Here is a 14,594-nt window from a genome sequence, read left to right as displayed (position 1 = left end):
TTTAGAAATTGGACCAGTTGCCAAGTAAAATTGATTCCCTTATATATTTATCTTCAATGTCTTTCATTCCAAGTTTCGCATAATAGCCCTTAGCGGAAAACGGATTAATCACTTCAATTATTAATTGAACATCTTTTAGTGCACTTAAAGAGAAAAAATAAATAAAAACTTATAAACATCATTATTTGTTTTTTTAAATAATATTTTTGCAATGTTTCAACCTTTAAAATTAATGTTAAATATTCCTAACTACTGAACACCAAAACAATTAATTATAACTGCATTATAACAAAGGAACAGCACCTTCCATTTTCAAGAACTCGATTTTCTTGCAGCTTTTCATAAAGCTTCGAAACATTCACTTCATTACTAGTTGAAGCTGCAGATGATCTTCGTCTGTACTGGTTGACAGCATATCCTAATCCTTGAAGGAAGAGATAAAGTGCCTCACATACTTTAGTAGGACGTTCCTCTAAAGGCATGCCACATTCTGAAAGTTTCATCCAGGTGGAATTTGAGGGATCAAGGCGGCTATTCATTGTAACAGTGTCTTCCAGATGAGGAGAATTAGCACCTGATAAGAGGAACATGTAGCACCTGAAATTGTGTACAGTCTTTTTCTTAGCAGGATCAGTTTATCTAACAATCTGTAGGTCTGATCGCCTGATAAATGAGTCAATAAAGAGAGCCAAGTTATATGGATTCACTGACTTGTTAAAGTAGTGTCTAAATAACTGCATCAGATCATGGTTACGCCCCTCATTGGTCTTGCCAAAATGGTGCCACATCAGATATTCCTGAGTCGAAGAGGTCATCCCAGAATTTCTTAAGTACATCGTATTTAACTTCTGGTAACCCATTCTGTCCAACCAGCAGCAGTAGAGGTACAGTTTATTAGAAAGAGCCCATCCACACAATCTGGATGTTGTAAAGCAAATCTTGAAAGGATGTTAGCCCCAGCTCCAACACCAAATCCTATAAAATGCTTCAGTCCATAAAATTCCATTACAGCTGCTATCATTTCAGAAAGCTGATCCATTGTAGGATACATGAACCCAGTTTGAAGTGTAGTAGAATCTTCTTTCTCGCCAAGAGCATTAATATGATAAACACAGAATGCTTCCATCAGGACTCTAGTATCCATGTGATTATAAAAGGCCAAAAAATTGGCAATATAATTTAACCCAATATCATGGTAAGTAAATATTGCTGGTTTGTTTTTATGTCCTTCAACTGCTACAACCATTGTACCAAGGTCTGTCTTTATCTTATCTTCATGGGTATAGGAATCACTCCTCGACATGCTCCTCATCAAAGGAAACTGAAGTTCGATGTTTTTTTAACTCCACGTCTTCTATACTCATTGTGACAATTCTTCTCCTAAGACTGCCCTTTGTAAATGAAATGCATTCGGAGAGGGAAAAGGAAATATTGCAACTGTGCATAGACACCACTGGCATTTCGGTTAGTTAACTACAGTTTACAAACACTATTCGTGATAAAACTGCTTGATTCACTGAAATACAAATAGAATTCACACCAGAACAAAATCCACTAAACGTTGATTACAGCGCTTCTGAGGCGCCCTTTGTTGATGATATATACATGGATAAGGATTTTTAAAGGAAAACGCAAAATCTGCTTATAAAAAAAATAAACCGTAAAGTTAAACATTTGATGGAGATGAACCATCTTCTGCTGCTAGCTGCAGTTCTATTCGACCTTGCCGAATTGACTCTAGAAGTTTTTTGAACGCATGTAAGACGCGAGTTCTGCTTTCGATAGTATCGAGGCAAGAATTGATCTGATCTAAGGCTGTGGTAACTAATGGAAATTCTAAAGAAAAGAAAGGAGAGAAATGTTCAACAAAATATATTCTCAATTCCTAAAAAATTATTCTTAACATTTAAAGTAAAGTTATTTTAAATACCTCAAAGCAAAAAATAACTAACAAAATAATGAATTCTTGGTAAAGAAAAGCATAATACCATTTATCAAACGTAAATATAATGATACTGTAAATCTAACTCATTTCATGTGATAGCTGCATCGAACAATAAATCTTTTTTTCTATAAAGATTTCTACCATAACACTCGGCAGCTAACTGGCATCGGACATTTTGATAAGCACCTAAAAAAGGTATAAATTTCAAATTATTTCTTGTCAAAGAAAAAAAAAAAAACTGGAGCAATGACGTAGTAATTACTAAGCACCATAGTGACACGTGGTTCCTGGGTTTTGTTGCACCCTCTTCTCCACAACCAAAATCTGAATAGTGTGAGGATAGGTGAAGTGCTTGGAATAATTCAGTCAATGGGGAACATCACAAAGCAGTCATGTAACCTTACTAGGGGCACAATGTGAAAAAAAAAAGTTCCTGTTTGTGAGGACCGAAATTTGTCGATCAATGCAGTCACGTACGCCTCCTCCCTCAACTAAACCGGATGTACCAGCTTTTAATTAAAGATTAAGCGATGAGTATCGTTATGTAACGCTCAATAAATCTGCGCAGTGGGTGTTTCAACTCCCACGAATGTTTCTTCTATGAAAAACCATAGAAGAAACATTCCATAGAGGAAGTTCTTCCCCCCAGAAACTGAGTTTTTTCGTCCAGCAAAACGGGCAAATGGAGCAGAGAACAATTTACAATACGTATGTGGGTATATGGATTAACTTTGCAGGTGATGGCCCCCAATGAGATTGTTTGTCCAAAGGGATTACGAATATAACGGGACAATTGAAGCCACGCTCCTAACTTCGATCAACATAAGGAAACGTAAACGCCACCCCTTTTTTGGGGTAGAACAAGCTGCAAACCCCATGTGGGATAGGACTGATTCCCAACATACTTACCTCTTATGGCAATCACATGGAAGCACCTGTCTCCGATGACTTCACTCCCTGGGGATATTCCCCTTCCTCACTTCTCCAATTAACCTTTAAACTCAAGCAGCCCCCCTTCTTTATGGCCTACTAACTTTTCAAACTTCATTCAGACCCGCCTTTCTTTGCCATCTCCCCGTTCACTCTTTTAAAGAAAAAAAAGAAACCCAGGCGACCCTGGCAGAGAGCCACTACGATGCATCTGCGCAATTAGTATTAGGGTTGTTAATGACAGTGATGGCAGTGTGCTACTGCAACAGGATCTGGATAATTTGGGCAGATGGGCTAAGAAGTGGCAACTGAAGTTTAACCTTGACAAATGCAAAGTACTGCATATGGGTAGAAGTAATCCCAGAGAAACGTACCAACTGTGTGGTACGTCACTTAAGGTGGTAGAAAATGAAAAAGACCTGGGAGTAATTGTGCAGGCAGATATGAAGTTTTCTGAGCAATGCAGACAGGCGGCCAGGGCAGGTCATGGGTTTTTGTCAATGATATATAGGAATTTTGCTAGCAGGGAAAAGGAGGTGATTATCCCTCTGTATAAGGCAATGGTCAGGCCACGCCTTGAGTACTGCGTACAGGTCTGGAGGCCTCATTTTAGGAAGGATGTAGATTTACTTGAGCGTGCACAGAGAAGGGCAACAAGATTGGTGAGGGGAATGAAGGGATCCTCTTATCAAGAGAGGCTTAAGTTCTGCAAATTGCAGTGGCTGGAGACTAGGCACCTGCGCGGTGATCTGATTGAGGTGTATAAGTCCTTGAATGGGTTCAGCACGCTGAATTCTAATGGGATCCTTCCACTTGTTCAGATTACGAACCTAAGGGGGCATAAATTCAAGTTAAGAAAGGACAGATGTAGAATAGATGTGCAGAAATTTGCCTTTAGTCAGCGGGTGGTTAATTGCTAGAACAAACTTCCATCTGTCGTCGTGGAAGTTGATAGGTTGAATAAATTTAAGGAGGAACTGGACAGGCATTTGGAGGGAATGGTGTGATTTTTTTTTTTTTTTTTGGCTGATGCTGCATAAGCTCATACACTTGCTTTCTTGCATCACATGCCACTACTACTAATTGTGCCTCAGTAAATTTTTTTTTGTAATGTTTATAATATCAAATAAATAAAAAAAAAGACACTCACCGTTTTCAAACTAATAGGAGTCATTAATCAGGATCTTTTTATCAAGCGCTTTAAATGTGTCACCATATCTGTCTACGAGGTCACGATCTTCTCCACCCCAACTCCATTTTAACACGCATTACCCTCTGTAAGACACAAAGTCTTACAAATTAAATTAAATGTCTATATAATTAATGATAGAATGCTAGATTGAGTGATATTATAGACCATACAAGAAAACACTTAAAGTCACAAATATTGTTTAAAATAATGGGTCTCGCGCTAATGGAATTAATTTAAGAGAAGGTTAAATTTAATGTACAAGCAAATATACCTTGAAGATAAACATTAGAAACAGATATAGAATCAGTGCCCACACCGGAAACAGCAAGACGGAACAATAGGGGTACCAGCGGGGGGCGTTCTTGTTTACTGCAAACAGAGCAGGTGTGGTCATTTTATAATAATGCGAGACGAATCAAGAAAATGGACGCAGATGTTTTCCGGATGGAGTCTGAGCTCCGAAATTCTGGTCTTTTCCAGAACATTCGAGATTTCTCTAGAAACGGAAGTCCTCTCTACACCGGAAGGGGCTTGACCATCCTGTCATGTGTCATAGGCAAATGAGAATGGGGGACGATGATGGTCAGATAGAAGTGATTGGTTGAGGAAAGGAGGGGCGTTACTAAATTTTGGGAAATAAAAGGAGAAGAGGCGCGCAAAAGAGAGGTGATAAAGTTTTTTCCGAGATGTGATAAAGTTTTTTTTGAGGATGATAAAGTTTTTTCCGAAGTGTGTGATAACGTTTTTCGGAGATGAAAAAGTTTTTCGAGATGTGATAAAGTTTTTTGGAGGTGATTAAGTTTTTTCGGAGAGTGATGAAGTTTTTTTGGAGTGGTATATTTTAGAAGGAGTGATGCAGTTTCTTTGGAGGGCGAAAAGGGTGTTTTTGGAAAGATAGGCCCAGGAAACAGTCCCCGGAAGCGATCCACCAGTAGAACCAGTTATGGTGAGTTCACTAAATTCTGATAGTTTTAATAAAGTGTAGATGAATTACAGAAAGGGGAACTTTCTCGGGATGAAACATAGAAGTCCGAAAGCGTCCACCGAGAGATATATTTGAAAGGAGGACAGCGAGAAGAACACCATACCGTCCTGTAGAAATAAAGTGATGAGAAGCAACCCCTACGGAATGATCCGGCGCAGCAAAGAAGGATACGACACCAGGATGATCGGCAAAGCGAAAGGTGTCCCTGGCAGAGTTTAGCATTCCAGATGAACGTTCCCAAACCAATGGAGGACCCGATGCAGAGCAGAAAGTCACAGGCCACACGTTGTATTAGCGGTAAGATCCAAATCCCCAGAAGTAAGTGGTTAAACAACGAATTTACCTCTATGTAATTGCAAAGGACTGCAGGGAAGATAGATAAATATTAAGTGAGATTTAGGGAAACATACAGTTAATTAAATGCATGTTGTATAGATAAGTAAGGAAATATCATAGAAATAGTTTAATGAAGGATGGTTTACAGTTGTGGTCTATTTACCGATCAATTAATGGAGTAAAAGTAATAATTTTGGACGGGTTAGCATATAGAGCAGGTACAGTTGTATGTTATTTATATAATGTTACTGAAGTAGAGAAATTAGTCGCTATATGCTGAAGTTTACCTGAGGGAATGAAGAAATAAATAATCCCATGTATATTTCATTAACATGTAACTTTAAAGTACTGGGGAGAGGATAGAATAGAATAGAATAGTTTGTAGAGTGGACATAATTCCAGAAGAAGAATTGTTTCAACCATGAAGAAGAATGTAGGATAGTGCTGGATAGGTATGAAAAAGAAAGATATAAATAGATAAATAATAAATGTCAATTGTAATTAAGAAAGAGTTAAATTAAACTGATTGTACGAGATGTTAGTGGGCCTATAGTAAGAAGAAGATGATGGATGGGAGAGCCTAATGACCAGGAACGTGATCCATGCCCTGTACCTATATATGAAGTGAATAATGTGTAATGATTTGTCTTATCTTTTATTTGTAAGTATGTATAATAAACTGATTGTATTTCACTTAATGAAAATGGAGTTTGGTCATTTCTGAACACACAGCAAAACCCAAAGGAGGAGTGCACTAATATAGGAACTCCCACAGAACCGGAATTCTTCTGTGAGATAACAAGTCAGATGCAAAGTGGGGAATATAAATAATAAATTTAAGATAATAAATAAAAAATATATATATAAGAAAGAGAAAAGCCACCCACACAATTGGCGACCCAGCCAGGGATAAATAGAGATAGATTGTTTCATCATATCATCCCCACCCCCACACCTCCAAAAGGATCCGAAAACCCCTCTTTTCATAGTCGAAATAAATGATTAAATGACCCACATTGATATTTAAGTTGCATGAGCAACTGTTGTCATGATGAGAATAAGTTAATTGTTCTCATCATGACAACAGTTGAGAACAAGTTAATTGTTGAGAATTCAACAATTAACTGTTCTCATGATGAGAACAAGTTAATTGTTCTCATCATGACAAGAGTAGAGTGAGAGTTGTCGGATGTAGCATTGCTGACACCCTATACCATCCAACGTGAAGTGCACGAGGCCTTTAGTGGGATTAGCAATATTAATGAAGGAAGACTGTTCCCGAAGGGACCTTATTGCGGTTGGAAGTCAAATAAATGTGCAACGTTCTTGCCTGCTGACACCAACCATATAAAAAATGAAATTGTTAGTCAACGGATACAACCTTATTTTCTGCATGTTAAGTTTTACAACTAAATAAATAAATATTCTAACTTAAGAAGGTAAAATAAAATCTGCCTGTATACCACTTCATTATTCAGACCCCATTTTGTTCTTTTTCCGAATTCGCTTCATCTTGTGATAGCTTTAAGTTAGCAAAACAGATATAGCGTCTCGCCACTATTCCCATTTTTCGCGTCTAAAATTTCTTCCAGTCACCTTTTATTCCTCTTTCTTAAAGTTACTTTCCAAACTCTGGAAGCATAAATAAATAAATAAATAATAGGGACATATCATCGGGTGGACTTTTCCAATGTCATTTGTCAATGTCGGTAAGAACGTTATGGAGGAATATTGTTACTGGTGAGTGAGACAAGAACTATAAGACACAACTACAAAATCTTAGGGTGGAATAGTAGAATTAAAAAAATAAATAAAATCTGTTTGTAATCCGGAACGACTACATAAGGTTAGAGCAGTTTACAAGACAGAATGATACAAGAACGTATCGCATTTAGCGTGAAGCGGTCTTGAACCACGATCATCCAAAGTGACCGTAGTTCAAGATCACTAGAGAGTATAGAGTAGTAGTAGTAGTAGTAGCAGTGGCATTTGATCCAAGAAAGCAAGTGTATGAGCTTATACAGCATCAGCCAAAAAAAAAAAAAAAAAAAAAAAAAAAAATCACACCATTCCCTCCAAATGCCTGTCCAGTTCCTCCTTAAATTTATTCAACCTATCAACTTCCACAACGACAGATGGAAGTTTGTTCCAGCAATTAACCACCCGCTTGCTAAAGGCAAATTTCCGCACATCTATTCTACATCTGTCCTTTCTTAATTTGAATTTATGCCCCCTTAGGTTCGTAATCTGAACAAGTGGAAGGATCCCATCAGAATTCAGCGTGCTCAACCCATTCAAGGCCTTATACACCTCAATCAGATCACCGCGCAGGTGCCTAGTCTCCAGCCACTGCAATTTGAAGAACTTAAGCCTCTCTTGATAAGAGGATCCCTTCATTCCCCTCACCAATCGTGTTGCCCTTCTCTGTACACACTCAAGTAAATCTACATCCTTCCTAAAATGAGGCCTCCAAACATGTACGCAGTACTCAAGGCGTGCCTAACCATTGCCTTATGCAGAGGGACAATTACCTCCTTTTCCCTGCTAGCAAAATCCCTATATATCATTGACAAAACGCCATGACCTGCCCTGGCAGCCTGTCTGCATTGCTCAGAAAACTTCATATTTGACTGCACAATTACTCCCAGGTCTTTTTCATTTTCTACCACCCTAAGTGTAGTACCACACAGTTGGTACGTTTCTCTGGGGTTACTTCTACCCATATGCAGTACTTTGCATTTGTCAAGGTTAAACTTCAGTTGCCACTTCTTAGCCCATCTGCCCAAATTATCCAGATCCTGTTTCAGTAGCACACTGCCATTACTGTCATTAACAACCCTGCCAACCTTTGTATCATCTGCAAACTTCGACATTAAGCCCGATATACCTTCATCAATATCATTGATAAATATACAAAACAACAGTGGACCTAACACCGAACCCTGTGGGACCCCACTAATATCATTAGTCCAAGAAGAGCAGCACCCATTGATTACCACCCTCTCTCTATCTTCTCCCACTTAACCGTCCTTTTATCCATTGCAGCAACTTACCCTTAATACCATTCTGCTCCAATTTGTACAATAGTCTTCCATGCGCAACAGTGTCAAAAGCTTTCCTGAAATCCAAATATATGATATCAAAATTATTTTTTGCATCCAGTTCCTTTGTAACCACATCATAATATCCTATCAAATTTGTCAGACAAGACTTTCCCTTAATAAACCCATGCTGTGTCTGAATTATTGCTGCAGTCTTGTCTAGATGATCCTGCAATGCATCCTTAACCAGTGACTCCATTATCTTACCAGGAACAGAAGTTAAACTAACTGGTCTGTAATTACTCGTGTCACCCTTCGAGCCCCCTTTGTGAATTGGGGATACATTTGCACATCTCCAGTCCGTGGGAACCTCATCTGAGTCCAAGGACGCTCTCATAATTATGGCTAAGGGTTTGCTTAGTTGCTTTGCCGCCTCCTTTAATATAACTGGATAGATCCCATCCACCCCAGGTGCTTTTCTTACGTTTAACTTCAACAATTTCTCCTCCACTTTGCTTTCAGCTATTACAAAATCATTAAGTATCCTGCTACAATTTGATAACCTTCTGCCATTTTCAAACCTTAATAATTCCTCACGTGTGAATGTAGATGAAAAATACTCATTCAGTTTGTTTGCTATCTGAACTGGATCATCAACAGTCGAACCATCGATGTCAAGTGGACCAATCAGATTCATCCCCTTCCTTTTAGAGTTTATATAAGTAAAGAAATCCTTGCTGTTTTTCTTAGCATCTTTTGCCAAGGATTTCTCGCAATCTGCCTTCGCCCTCCGAACCTCTTTTGTGACCTGATTACAGATTAACTTATATCTGCCATAGGCTTCTGAGTCGCTTGATAATTTATATGCATCCCGTGCATTTTTATTCTCTGTCACGAGTCTCATTAGTTCATTTGATAACCATTTAGGCCTAAACCTTGATCAATATTTCTTAATAGGTATGAAACTTTTAGTAGCTTCCACGATTAATTCCTTGAATGTTTCCCACTCCGAATTTACTGTTGGTAACATCGTCTGTTGATCCCACTGTACAGAATTTAAAAACTGTCTGTGACCACTGTACTCACTTTTACGGAAGCAAAAACCCTTTCCTTTACCCATGATGGTAATTAAATCTTTAAGTAAATCCCACATCAGTACACTGTGATCACTGCCACCTAGCGGTTCCTTTATCTGCAAATTCTTAACACACGATTGATCACTGCTGATAACCAGATCAAGAGTATTACTTTCTCTGGTTGCCTCTCGAACATGCTGCTGCAGAAAACAATCATCCAATAAATCCACAAAAGTCTGACTAGTGTGTGAGTGACCAACCCACAAGTTCCAGTCAATATCTGGGAAGTCAATATCCGCCAACGTCTCTGATATCCCAACAATATCTGCCTTGGATGTATTGACCAACACTTCAAATTCATCAAATTTATTTACTATACTTCTAGCATTGGTATACATGCAAGCATACATGCACCTATTCTTATTCTTAGTTACCCTAACACATCCCATATACCCACCTATTTCAGGATGACTGCCATCCGTCCCTGAAACCCCCAACCCTCCTCGCTCCAGGTCGCTACTTATTTTAATAGAACTCGTGCAAGAATCACCTTCACCTCTGCCTACGGCTACTGTTAGACTATTCGTCTTTGTCTCCCCCCAAGCTAGCAGTTTTCCGACCCACCTAACACTGCCTCGATAGCATCAGCAAATATTCTTGCACCCTTTCTATTTAAGTGTATCCCATCCCTATAGAAGCAGTCTCTCCTGTTAACAAGTACAGTCCAGGCTGAAAAAAATTCTACCCCTTGAGCCTTGCACATTCTTTCCAGGGCCGAATTGATCGACAAGGCTCTCATCATATACTCCCTCCTATCGTGTCTGGGCAGAATTGCAGACACTTTCAAATTCAACCCTAATTCATGGCTTTTCAACAGTGACCTGTACTTGTTAAGTAATTCTGCCGGTCTCCTACTCCTAATATCATTATTGCCAACGTGTACAACTATATCACCTTTTGTGCCCTTAAAAGATGATATCCGCTCTACAACGTCATCAACCTTTGCCCCTGGCAGACATACTCTGGTCCTGTTCCACCTATCCTTTCTACAAAGCATGTTTCCCGTTTCCCTGACAATAGAGTCTCCAACAACTACTAGTCCCTGATTGACCAGCGCATTCTGCCTTGGGGGTTGCCGCTGTGTTGCGCGATGACCAAGTGCAAGCTCTGGCGTTGATGTGGGCAGCTGAGAGCCTGATGGGCCCCTCAATTTAGATCTTTCGAGGGCATCCACCCTGTCCTTCAAACTCTCATATAGGCCCATAACAACGCTGAGTTTTCGCCTGATTTCCTTACACTCCTTACATCGCGCACACACAAAGACATCCTCCTTGGCTAGATCATGTTCTGTTGCAGAGAGGTCGGCAAACATTTCACAAGTTGCACATTTTTTTAGGCTGTGATGCGTTGGAGAATCGCCCCCCTGAGTTCTCCCTCGAGTCACAGCACTCCTGCCACTTTGCGCCCGTTGCCGTGCTGCTCTAGTTTGGGGCATGATACTTTAAATTAATAAAATCAATAAATTAAATTAATTAAATGTCAATACTACGCTATCTAATAGAAACAGTGAAGCGTATTACTGTTTCTATAATTATACGTTAGATCTACCTAGCTACCTCAATTTGAATTCCCTACCACTATATACAAAAACAATGGCTGCAATATTCGAACGAAATAATGATTATTAAGTATTACGTATATCTACAAAAATATTACGTATATCGCTTTTTTCGGAGCCTGCAACTGACAGCTGTAATGTTTAAAGAGAGTCAGCGCCCTCTGAGTACTTCTATTCTCTAGGCTTTGATCATTCAGCTATGGAACAACAGATTTTAGGCATGTCCAAATTCATCCTACAGATACTTTATTTAATTTAAATCGGCGCTCTGTGATGGCCATGGCATTAAAGAAATCCTCTGTGTTCAACACCGAGTCCACAAGCTATTCTTGGTGATTTAGGGCATAATGGCGTTGAAAGGAGTGCTATGGGTTCAAAAAAATTGATGCCTCCAAGACCTGCGACAGTTTTCAGCATAAGAAGGTAAGCCTGGACATTCATCATACATACATACATTGTACATTCATCATGTACAATGTATCGAGACCATATATCGTGAAATACCCATATAATATTATAGCAGTACTCTTCATACTTGACAGGATTATGAGTGGAAAAGCTCTCCTAACTTCTCTAAACACTGGAAGAGTGACAACATTGTACATTGGATTTGGTGGTCAAGGCTGTGTTGCAGCTCTACCATAGTTCGTGATGTGTAACGTACTGAGTTGTCAATGTCCGAAGAAAATTCTCTCTCTCCCGGTTAATGATCGCCTGATGGTCTTGGTGGAGACGTTTCTGGCACCCCTCTTGTTGAAGTCAGCGGCAATTTGTGCCACTCTCGCTCTTGGTTGGCTTAGAGTCATGCGAGACAGACGTCGACGGCCACGTTAATCCACCACCTTTCACCGCCCAGAACGCTGTCCACGATGAGATGTCATTCCGGAAATGGTGTATTCTCGACACACTCTTGATACTGTCGAACGGGAATCGTGCAATTTCTGTACCACCTCCGCGATAGAGAGACCCATGCGTCGGGCACCCACAATCACCTTCATTCCAAGTCGGTTAACTCAGGATGTTTATCTATACTGACATCGAATTACCGTCTACGTGAATGCAGTGAAGCTATATACCTGCCAAGCAGTGGGATCGTCCACTAACGAGAGGGGTGACAGCATCGCTTTGCCCAGGAATCCCATGAATTCTGTCCTTTCAGTGTAGTCTAATGAAATAACCAAGTGAGTCAGGCTACCTAGAACAGTTAATGATGAGTGTTTGGTTAAGAATGTAAAGAAAGGTAGCAAAGAATTCATTGCTCCTAATAACAACACACAGAAAGGATGAACCATATTGCTGCGTTGGATACGAATGACATAGCTGTTGATAACCGTTCAGAGTGCAGTCGCGATATTTTGCAACTATATTCACCCATAAAGCGGTTTATAAGAACGGCAATACCAGAATTATAACTGGTAGCTGACTAATCTTGTGATAACTGAAAGGAAAGTGGAAGAGAAATTGTTGGAGATTAAACTAAATGAGGTAGCTGAGGCTGAAGGATTCTATCAAACTATATTAAAAGAAGTAGCGCTTTAATGAGATAAGCACACCTTTGACCTCAAATAAGAACGCATCCTTGGAATCAGGAGTGGAACATTAGGAATGGTGATTTCCGAAAGGAATGCAATCCCAGTTCACAAAGGGAGTGGGATCAAAGGGTGAGTAATACCGACCTATAAGCTTGACTTCTGTTCCAGGAAAAATACTGGATTCAGTGGATAAAGAAGTATTTAAAGCCCATCACGACAGAAGTGCAGTTATACAGCAATCATTGGGATTTGTTATTTGTTAACCGAAGACCCGGGTCAATCATAGATGTGGAAACTGTAAATAAGCATACAATTCATGACGGTGAAAAAAATAAAAATAAAATAAGAATTTCATATTTTGAGTTTTGTTCGCTATTCACGATTAGATGCGCCAAGTTGTGGAAGGACATCGTAGAACAAATTGTATTGCCATACAGTCCACATCGACACCTTGGCCCACAGATAATATGAACACACTGAGTTCGCGCAAGAAAGTATGCATATTCCAGAATAAACTACAGTAGAACCTGGATAAGCAGTTTTCCAAAGTACTGGAGGTTTAGAACTTCTTACGCGAGGAAACTTCTTAGAAGGGAAAGTGACCTAATGGTATGAAATATTAACTGACAAATAAAAATGAAAAGATACATATATATACACACATAAGTTAAAGATAATTTTTAAGTGCTATTTTAGAATTTATAAATATTTTACTCTGCTTATGGAGAAATTTTTAAACTCAAGATTTCTAATTGCTTAACATTCTGTTATTGGTAAACTCCTTGCCAATTTGGAAGAATGAGCTCCTTTTGAGCGTCAACATACCTTAAAAATGTCGCAATTACAATAAGACAGAGCAACAATCCATTAAGTAATTCAGAACTCTTCACAACTATCAGAACTTAACGCGGTCTACGTATCCAATTATGGATATCGATTAAAACAATTGCAATATTAACATTAATGTTCCTGTTTATACTCAGGCACGACCAGTGGAGGTTACAGTAAATCAATCAATACAAACGTTAATCGTATTTAGCAGTCACGGACTTGAACCCCAGTCCACTCAAAGAGCGCGTGCTGCGGCAACCCCGCCCCTGACCACTCGGCAGATACTACGACCCCACCACCCCTGGGTGGCAGTAACAGCCGAGAATAAGTAACATTAATCTTCTCCATTGGCGAAGCGTTGCTTATTGGATGTAGTGCAATATCAGGGCAACTCGTTGTGAAAGCATTCACAATATGAGATGTAACAAAAAAACAATGCCATTTTACCTACTTCGGTGGCTTCCTACGAACTAAAATGATGCTAAACGCTAGCTTGTTCGATTACCAAAGTTTATATTGTTTATTAAAAAAGGAACGTTTTATGCGGAAAAACCTTTCACCTGGGAAACTTATACATTACAACATATAGAGGTGAAACTGGGACTTAAGAAACGAAACCTAGTACAGGGGAAAACTTCTTATGCGGGAATTTCTTATCTGGGTTGTACGGTATTTAATTTATATTTCTCCATTTCATTTTATTACGTTTTAAACAAAAAGGTGTATCAATATTATTTTTTATTAAATACCATTAACTTAAAGACAGTTCTTTAACATTTAAACATTTTAAAGTTATTTTTTATTTGGTTTTAAGAAGTTTAACGAATATTTCTTATTAAAATTTCATCCCAAACTGAATGCATTTTAGAAATTAAGTTTTCTTCCTTAAGAATTTCGACCAACAGTATACACGTATTTGTTTGTAATTAATGAATTTTAGACGAACTGGTGATAGAATAAGCGACAGAGAATAAAAATGCGAAGGATTTTTATTAATTATTATTGCAGACAGACAAATTTTGGGATGAAATTTTAATAAGAAATATTCGTTAAACTTCTTAAAACCAAATATAAAATAACTTTAAAATGTTTAAATGTTAAAGAACTG

The 14,594-nt window shown here is 38.8% G+C and overlaps 1 pseudogene; it reads right to left on the bottom strand.

Annotated features, from left to right (window-relative positions):
* Window positions 1-272: 272 nt before the first annotated feature.
* LOC150087726 (protein NDRG3-like) lies at window positions 273-1,367 on the bottom strand (annotated as a pseudogene).
* Between the last annotated feature and the right edge of the window lie 13,227 nt (window positions 1,368-14,594).

This window comes from Mastigoproctus giganteus, chromosome 3, assembly GCF_048544385.1.
Source record: "Mastigoproctus giganteus isolate SK-2022 chromosome 3, ASM4854438v1, whole genome shotgun sequence".
NCBI lineage: Eukaryota > Metazoa > Arthropoda > Arachnida > Uropygi > Thelyphonidae > Mastigoproctus > Mastigoproctus giganteus.
This window is presented reverse-complemented; position numbering and strand designations above follow the sequence as displayed.